At 36.7% G+C, this 10,201-nt stretch overlaps 1 pseudogene; it reads left to right on the top strand.

The window, feature by feature from the left end:
* The first annotated feature begins 8,884 nt into the window (after nt 1-8,884).
* On the top strand, nt 8,885-9,766 carry LOC110335848 (annotated as a pseudogene).
* The last annotated feature ends 435 nt before the right edge of the window (nt 9,767-10,201 follow it).

Raw genomic sequence — 10,201 nt, 5'->3', positions numbered from 1 at the left:
AAAGCATGAATGATTAAGCATGCTGATTAAATGGAAAAAAATTGAAATTGTGATCTTGTTTAAAATTAATGAGAATACTGGTGGTTTTTTTCTTTTTTAAATCTAAATGATACCATTAGGTATGCTTTTCAGATGAAAATAAAATAAGCTTCTTTTCTTTCATGCCTTTTTCTGGAAGTATGGTTGATTTCATACCTGAATGTCTATATGGATAAGTTTAAATCACATCCTTCCCTTGATTCGTTCTTATTGAAACAGTACACTCAAAATCACCATGGCCCTTTAATTTTCTTCAAAATTTATAAACTAACTGAGTTGATAATTATGCATTTCAGATAATAGGTTGATGTTTACTTCACTATTGATTTTACTTCTTACTTTGCTGTTTTCTGTAAGATACAAGAATGGACAAAAACCAAATAAGACATTTGCCACTATTTTCAAAAACTATTTTATAGTATCAACATAGGATAATTATAGAGTTGCGGTTCTCAATCTGTGGGTCAAGACCCTCAGGAGACATATAATAGATATCCTATATATCAGAAATTTACTTTACAATTCATAAAAATAGCAAAGTTGCACTCATGAAGTAGCAATGAAATAATTTTATGTTTTGGGATCACAACAACACAAATAAGTGTAATAAAGGATCTCAATTACAATTAAATGTAAGTGTCTTAGGAATAAATATGTAGGATTTACAGGAAGTGGCTATAAAGTTCACTGGCAAGTATTAACAAGTTGTTTGAGTAGAGCTGTTAATGTGAAAAACTTCCTGAAAACTAAAACAAGAATTCAACAAATTTAGTACAAACATTTCTTTTTATGCTCATTGCAGGATGTTTGAAGCACATGAACATAGTAGAAAACATGAGTATACTAGAACATCCTTAAAGAAAAGCAATAGGAAATATTTACATTCGTACAGATTGTATTCCATTACAACTCTGAATTCATTGGAACTCTGAGACCCTGAAGCATAATAGAGAGGCTGTTAAAATAGCTAACAGCAACAAGTAAAAAAAATATCATAAAGCCAGTTCCTTTATTCTGAGAAAATAGTGTTTCAGGGCTGGGAAAATGGATCTATGTGTCGAGTGTTTGCAACTTTAGCATGACTTGATTCAGATGTCCATAACACATGTAATAAGCCTAGCATGATAAAGCAATGCTGTAATCACAGAGTTGGAGAAGCAGAGAGAAAATGATTTAAGGGTGCTTACTGGCCAGTCAGCCTAGAGCAATGGGTGACCTTCCTGTCTCAAATAAATAAAAAAAAATAGATAGATAGATAGATAGATAGACAGACAGACAGATAGATAGACAGGGAGCCATCTCTATGACCAATGTTGATTTACTATTTCAAATCATTTTAAATGAATGAATTGCTCAGAAAATGATTCTAACAAAATCAGATTATAACTGGAATAAAAGCCAAATGAGATTCCTCAAGTCATTTTTCTAAAGTAAATATCAAATATATTGAAGGATGATGTCAATAAGAAAACAACAACTGTACCAGAAATATATTAATATATTTTATGGACTCCTGTGCTGAAGAAAATATCTGTAAAAAGTATCAGAATGAAAAGCAAAACGTTATAGCCAATAGCTTTAGTAACCAAATCCCTTTTAAATGTTTATGAAGCAAATAAATATAAAACAAAACTAATTTAAAAATTGTAACAATGCAACTTTTAAAATGTGTTTTGTGCAAGCATAAGAGAAGAGTCACAAATTCCATAAAAGGATTTTAGGTAATAAAGCCATAGAATGGAAGAAAAGTATGTAAAATAATAAAACTAATTGCTTACCCCCAGCACAGTACCTAGACACTGATAGGCACTCTTGCTAACTAGCATTTAGATGAGACCTAAATGAAGAATGATCCCAGGGCTAGGTCCAACCCATGTATTTCCTTTGGTCAGTAGTTCAGACTTTGAAAGCCCCAAGGGTCCTGGTTAGTTGACTCTGTTGGTCTTCCTGTGGAGTTCCTATCCCCTTCAGGGCCCACCATCTTTCCTCCTATTCTTCCACAGGAGTCCCCAAGCCAGACCTTGTTTTGCTGTGGGTGCCTGTATCTGTCTGAGTCAGCTGCTGGGTGGAGCCTCTCAGAGAACAACATGCTCCTGTCTACAAGCATAACAGAGTATCATGAATAGTATCATGGACTGGTGCTTGCTCATGGTATATGTCTCAAGTTGGGTGGCTTTTTTGTTGGCCTGTCCCTCAGTCTCTGTTCATTTTACTCTTCCTACATTCCTTCTAGACAGGATAAATGTTGGGGTGAAAGTTTTGTGGGTGGGTTGGTGTCTTTATCGCTCCACTGGGGTTCTTGCTTGCTACAGGAGGTGGATTCCTCAGATCCCACATCCCCAATGAAAGTCATAGCTAAGGTCAACCCCATTGATTCTTGGGCGTGTCCCTCATTCTAGGTTTCTCATTCTCAAGTTTCATCCATTTGCCTAAGAAATTTATATATGTTGGTTTTTAATAACTGAATAGTATTGCATTGTGTAGATGTGCCAGTTTGTTTAGCCATTCTTCATTTGAGAGAGACTTGGGTTGTTTCATGTTTCTGGCTATTACAAATAAAGCTAGTTGAGCAAGTGTCTTTGTGGAATGTTAGAGCATCTTTTAGAGATATGTCCAGAAGCAAGTATATGGGTCTTGAGGTAGGATTATCCCTACTTTCAGAAATATCACTAAATAGATTTCCATAGTGGTTGTACAAGTTTGCACTCCAGCCAGCAGTGCTGAAGTATTCCCCTTGATCCATGTCCCTGCTAGGACGTGCTATCTCTTGAGTTTTCATCATTACACCATTCTGATGGGTATAAGATAGAATGTCGGAGTTGTTTTGATTTCCATTTCTCCGATGACTAAGGCTATTTGAGAGTCCTTGTTGAAACTATTTTGTTGAATTCAAATTAGGTTTTAACATTGATTTTGATAAAATTATTACATATACACTAACATATAGGTAATTCAAATAAGTTTTGGTATTTGGGATTTTTTTTGTATTTTATTATACAAGATGTAAAATTCTTGGACATTATAGGCAAAGTAAACCTTATAGATATACAGCAAAGCAGGTCAGTATAGTCAGGAGTTCATGTTAAGGATATAGAAGTTACTGTTATAAATAAACTTAGAAAGAAATGAAAAAATCTAACAAACAAAAAAATTAATCAAACAAATATGGGCTTGCTGAATATTGCTTTGATTATGTTTAGGTATGTGCCCTGTATCCCTAATTTCTCTCATACCTTTAAAATGAAGGGGAATTGGAATTTATCAAAGGATCGTATGATGGATGACATGTTAGTTGATTTCATTGATGGATTTTCATAAATTGCACCATCCCTGCAACCCTTGAGATGAATCCTCCTTTATCTGGAGGGCTGATATTTTTTTTTAACTCTCTTCCTGGATTCAGTTTGTGAATATTTTATTAAGTCTTTTTACATCAATGTTTATAGGAGAAATCAGTCTGAAATTCTCTTTCTTTGTTGAGTCTTTGTGTGGCTTGGGTATCAGGGTGACTGTGGCCTCATAGAATGAGTTTGGCAGTGTTCCTTTTGCTTCTATTTTGTGGAATCTTTTGAGGGGTATTGGTATTAGTTCTTTGTAAGTATGGTAGAATTTGGCACTAGGATTTTTGTTTGTTTGTGGACTTTTAATTACTGTTCCTGTTTCTTTAGTTATTATAGTGCTCTATAAATAATTTACCTTGTCTTGATTTAACTTTGGTAAGTGGTATTTATCTAGAAAATTGTCCATTTTATTAAGATTTTACTAATTTTTCTGGAGTACAGTATTTTGAAGTGTAATCTAATGATTTTTAGAATTTCCGCAATATCAAATATTATGTCCCCCTTTTCATTACTTTTTTTTTAATTTGGATGTTGTCTCTTTGTCTCTTGATGAGTTTGGCTAAAGATTGGTCTATCTTGTTGATTTTTTTCAAAGAACCAGTTCTTGATTACCTTGATTCTTTATATTATTTTCTTTGTTTCTGATTGATTTCAGTCCTGATTTTGATTATTTCCTATGTTAGTGTTCTTGCTTCTTTTTTTTTTTTTTCCTAGAGCTTTCAGGTATACTTTTAAATTGCTGATATGGGAATTTTCTAGTTTCTTTATGAAGGCATGAATTTCTCTATGAACTTTCCTCTTAGTAGTGCTTTCATGGTGTCCCATGAATTTGGATATATTGTGATTTCATTTTCACTGAATTCTAGAAAGTCTTTTAAATCTTTTTTTTTCTTGTATTTCTTCCGTGACACAGAGATCATTGAATATTGAATTGTTTAGTTCTCATGAATGTGTAGGCTTTTTTTAAATGTTTCTGTTGCTGATGAAGTTCAGCTTTAATCCATGGTGGTCTAATAAGATACACGGCGTTACTTCATTTCTCTTGTATCTATTGAGGCTTGCTTTGTGACTGACTATATGGTCAGTTTTGAAGAAGTATCCAGGAGAAACTGAGAAGAAAGTATATTCTTCTGTGTTTGGGTGAATTATGAAAAAAATTACAGAGGTGGGAAATGAAAATGATCAGGGGGAAAGAGCCCATGGCAGGTGCAGGAGAAATGGATTGTGGGAAGAAAGTAGAAAAGTAGACTAGGGAAGGACAAAATCCAGCTAGACTAGAAGTTCCCAGATATGGATCTGGGGTGAATCAGCACTGCCCTGGATACCATGCATGCAGAAATTAAGGAAGTGAAGCTTTATTTTGCATAATCATAATAGAACATAATGAGTCATAGAAGTATGTTATATAATACTAAGCTTACAATGTTAAAGAGAGAAGATGAAAGGAACTATTTATGAATGGGTATCTATCTGATACAATGCAAAAAGCGAGGATGTAAACAGAGCAAACATAGTGTAGTGAAATTTGTGAAAGGAGTAGGAGTTAAGATGAAAATCAAGATTACAGAATTATAACATTTTAATCTTAAATTGAATGATGGTCTCATATGTACAGATGCTGTCCATTATCAATAAGGAATGTAGTCCAAGCTTCCCAGTAGATACCTGTAACCACCAATTAATAAATCCTGTAAATTGTTGTTTTTCTTATTTATGTTTTTCTTATAAACATGGTAAGGTTTAATTCATAAACCAGACACAGAAGAGATAAGTAACAATAGGATATAAAGTTATAAAATATTTCAGAATTTTAAATTAAGAATTATTTCTCTATTGAACTCTGCATCTAATATTCAGATATGTTGATTATAATAATAAGTAAAGTTGTATTAAAACTGAGAATAAAGGAAAACAGAAAAAAGGGAGTGCTATATTTATATATGGTTTTACTTTAATACATGTACACATGTATGCACATATACACACATATTAGTACACAGGGGAGATTGATACATTCATACTTGTCTATGGATAAAATATTGTTACATGAGAACTAAACGAATCAATCCATTTATTTAACTTGTGAGAAAGGTAATGGCTACATGATTTTGGAAACATTTCAATCTCTATCCTTGGTGCCTGTCCTGTCTCTTCCATATATTCATTCTAGAACCAAATTCTTTGATTCACTCAAGATTCCTGTGTGGTCCAACTAGCCATTCCCTAGAAGAAATCATCATCATCAACAACAACCACAACAAAAACAAAAGGAACCTGGATAGGATCATTACAACCCATGCTCACCATGGCGCCTCAGTTCCCATTAGTGCACGTACAACAGAGTAAACTTGATCTAGATTACCTTCTGTGCTGCACTGAGGAACTAGTACAAAGGGTAATTATAGGAGAAATTTTTTTATTAGATATTTTCTTTATTTACATTTCAAATGCTATCCCGAAATTTCCCTATACCCTCCCATGCAGCCTGCTCCCTTTCCCACCCACTCCCACTTCTTGGTCCTGGCATTCCCCTGTACTGGGGCATATATAGTTTGCAAGACCAAGGGGCCTCTCTTCCCAATGATGGCTGAATAGGCCATCTTCTGCTACATATGCAGTTAGAGACACGAGCTCTGGGGGTACTGGTTAGTTCATATTGTTGTTCCACCTATAGGGTTGCAGACCCCTTCAGCTCCTTGGGTACTTTCTCTAGCTCCCCCATTGGGGGCCCTGTGTTCCATCCAATAGCTGACTGTGAGCATCCACTTCTGTGTTGCGAGGCACTGGCATAGCCTCACAAGAGACCGCTATATCATGGTCCCTTTAGCAAAATCTTGCTGGCATGTGCAATAGTGTCTGGGTTTGGTGGCTGATGATCAGATGGATCCCCAGGTGGGGTAGTCTCTAGATAGTCCATCCTTTCGTCTTAGTTCCAAACTTTGTCTCTGTAACTCCTTTCATGGGTATTTTGTTCCCTATTGTAATGAGGAATGAAGTATTCACACGTTGGTCTTCCTTCTTCTTGATTTTCTTGTATTTTTCAAATTGTATCATGGGTATTCTAAGTTTCTGAGCTAATATCCACTTATCAGTGAGTGCATATCTAGTGACTTCTTTTGTGATTGGGTTACCTCACTAAGAATGATATCCTTCAGATACATCCATTTGCCCAAGAATTTCATGAATTCATTGTTTTTAATGGTTGAGTAGTACTCCATTATGTAAATGTACCACATTTTCTGTATCTAGTCCTCTGTTGAGGGACATCTGGCCTCTTTCCAACTTCTGGCTATTATAAATAAGGCTGCTATGAACATAGTGGAGCATGTGTCCTTATTACCAGTTGGAACATCTTCTGGGTATACGCCCAGGAGAGGTATAACTGGATCTTCCAGTAGTACTATGTCCAATTTTCTGAGGAACTGCCAGACTGATTTCCAGAGTAGTTGTACAAGCTTGCAATCCCACCAGCAATGGAGCAGTGTTCCTCTTCCTCCACATCCTCGCCAGCATCTGCTGTCCCCTGAATTTTTGATGTTAGCCATTCTGACTGGTGTGAGGTGAAATCTCAGGGTTGATTTGATTTGCATTTCCCTGATGATTAAGGATGTTGAACTTTTTTTTTTTTCAGGCATTTCTCAGTCCTTTGGTATTGTTTTGTTATATTTGCTTATTCATCTTGCTACCTTTTCATTGCATCCTGACCACAGTTTCTCTGTCCTCTACTCTTCCCCGTCACTGTTTTCCCTCCCGTCTCCCCATACCCCTGATCTACTTCTTCATTTCTCTTCATATATGAGCAGGCCTCTCGGGGATATCAACTGAACAAGGGATGAGAATTTATATAAAGTGAACACCTACTTGTTCAGTTCTGTGTTGCATAAGTGTTTGAAAAGGATGCTTTGTTTCAGCCACCAAGAAACAACAGAATCCAACATATATGCAGGGAAATTGGATTTTTCAAATGTTCTTAAGAAAAAAAAACAGAAAAAAGGCTTTATTAAAAAATGAGAAGTCAATGTATATGTGCTCTTTAAAAATGTTGTAAACGCTGACCATGAAGCTTCCCCTCTGGGCATTAGATCAATTTCATGCATAAACACAATAATAGAAACAGACCGACTGACGAAGTTGATCATTGAAAGCTTAAAAATATTTGTGTTATGAATCAAGCAAAAAAAAAAAAAGGAATATTTCCTTCCTCTGTAATAAGAGGAAGAGGTTTTAAGTAAGAAACATATGTAACTCATAGTCAAAAATCTGTTGGAAAATGACAACTCAGATTCATAAGAGACAAAATATTAAATAAACATATTAAAAACTAATATTAGTGTAGAAAATGACACTAATGACAATTAACCTTAAGTAGTGTTTTTAAGGCAGACTTTTGACTCACATAATCCTGCTTGCAGGTGGCTTTTTCCACATTTGGCAGAGCCCAAGATATGTATGATAAGAACATGTTCCCTTTCAGAACTTGCATATTATTTTGATAATAGTACCATATATCTAATTGGGAATACTGAAATATTCGTTTTATGGAATTTATTTTTTGGTTAGATCAAAATTATGATCTGAACTTCTCGTTTACTTTATTTCCATTATGGGTTGTTCACCTGCTTCTCTTCCAGGGAGTTTTCAAGTCTCCTGTTTCTCTCTTACAATCTAATGGGTGTGAATTCTCTAACATTCTCTAGAATGAATAAGAGCTAAGACAGAGACGGACCAAAAGAAATTTCAAATATCCTTCCTTGCTGTTAATTACAATGGCAATGGGCTTGACTTGTCCATTGCATTTAGTGGACAGTCATTTGCTTTCACTATTTTGTTATTTAATTTCAGATAAGGAACAAAGCAGAGGGTGTCTGAGGCAATAGCCCTGAATGGGGGATGAAGTACACTGCTTAGACATGTAGACTAGAGAGAAGTGGCAATGCTTTTTAAGGCAAATAGTTCTAAGAAAACATTGTTATTGACAAATCTCTTTCACTCATTTAACACCCTGCTATGTTAACTCCATGTACACTTTTTCCCATGTCCAAAGGTGTCTGGAGACAACCATGATGACTGGTCTCATTTTGAACTTGTGATCTCCATCTAGAGGTGGTGGTAGAAATACTTCCTGTATTTTCCCAAATCATTCATTCTGATTTGTTAAGTGGTTTATGCCTTCTAATCATTACCCCCCCCCCCAAACAACCTCCATTAATATAACAAGACTTGGGCAACAGAGATACAAGAAAGTCCATTAAATTTGAACAACTTCCCAATGTTTTGGCATGTGCACATTGAGATGGAAAAGGAGGACTATTCAGGGCATACTTAGACAAAGAATCACCTATCTAAATTAAAATGAGTATGTGAATTACACACTTTTGTATTGCATTATATCCTTTCTAATTGGTGTCTCATAAATAGTTAACCTTCTTTCTGTGCTACCCCAGGGATGGGTCCATAAGGCCTTGTTCTTGATTTCCATCTTAACTTAAAGGGAAACTTACACAATGTCCTGAGCCCTTGACATTCTGCAGATGAAGGAGATGGATGTCCTCAAATTCCTTGCTGCAGGGAACCCACTTAGGTGGCACCAACCTTGACTTTGATAGAGCAGTACATCTACAAAAGGAAAAGTGACAGCATCTACATCACAAATCTGAAGACCTGGGAGAAACTGTTGCTCTCAGCTGGAACTATTGTTGCCATGGAGAACCCTGCTGACATCAGTGACATCTCCTCCAGAAACACTGGCCAGCAAGCTGTGCTGAAGTTTGCTGCTGCCACAGGAGCCACTCCAATTGCTGGCTGCTTCACACCTGGGACCTTCACTAACCAGATCCAAGCAGCCTTCAGGGACCGACCACTTCTAGTGGTGACCGATCCCAGGGCTGACCACAGCCACTCACAGAGAGGTCTCTTATGTCAACTTGCCCACCCTTGTTCTGTGTAACACAGATTCTCCCCTGTGCTTTGTGGACATTGCCATCCCATGCAACAAAAACGGAGCTCACTCAGTGGGTCTGATGTGGTGGATGCTGGCCAGGGAAGTACTCCGTATGCAAGGTACTATCTCCGGTGAGCACCCATGGGAGGTTATGCCTGATCTTTACTTCTACAGAGACCCAGAGGAGATTGAGGAGGGGCAGGCTGCTGCTGAGAAGGCTGTGACCAAGGAGGAATTCCAGGGTGAATGGACCGCACCAGCTCCTGAGTTCAATGCTGCTCAGCCTTAGGTGACCGACTGGTCTGAGGGTGTGCAGGTTCCCTCTGTGCCCATCCAGCAGTTCCCCACGGAAGACTGGAGTGCACAGCCAGCCACTGAGGATTGGTCAGCAGCTCCCACAGAGCAGGCCACTGAATGTGTTGGAGCCACCACAGAGGGGTCCTGAGCTGCTGTGCAGACCCCTGAGCAAAGGGAAAAAGAATAGAAGGAAAATAAAGTTCTTAAAAGGTGAAAATACATACATACATAATACATACATACATACATACATACATACATAATACATACATATATACATACATACACATATACATATATACATACATACATATATACATACATACGTAGTTATCTGACTTTCAACATGTCTTTAAAATTTCTGACTATCTCATTTTAATTTTAACAAATTCTAGAGAGGACCCTGATGACTTACATTGGTCTTTACCAAAATTTAATTAAAGGTTCAACACATTCATTATTATTAGTACTACTACCACCTTGTTCTGCATAGTGTTCTCAAATCCAAGAATACTCTTCCAGTTTGATTTGTTAAATCTCACAATGCCATCTTTGACAGCATAATTTTTCCACTCCCTACTGT

Source organism: Mus pahari, chromosome 18 (assembly GCF_900095145.1).
Source record: "Mus pahari chromosome 18, PAHARI_EIJ_v1.1, whole genome shotgun sequence".
In the NCBI taxonomy this organism is placed as follows: Eukaryota; Metazoa; Chordata; class Mammalia; order Rodentia; family Muridae; genus Mus; species Mus pahari.
The sequence above is the reverse complement of the archived record's forward strand: the minus strand, read 5'-3'. Positions and strand labels throughout refer to the sequence as shown.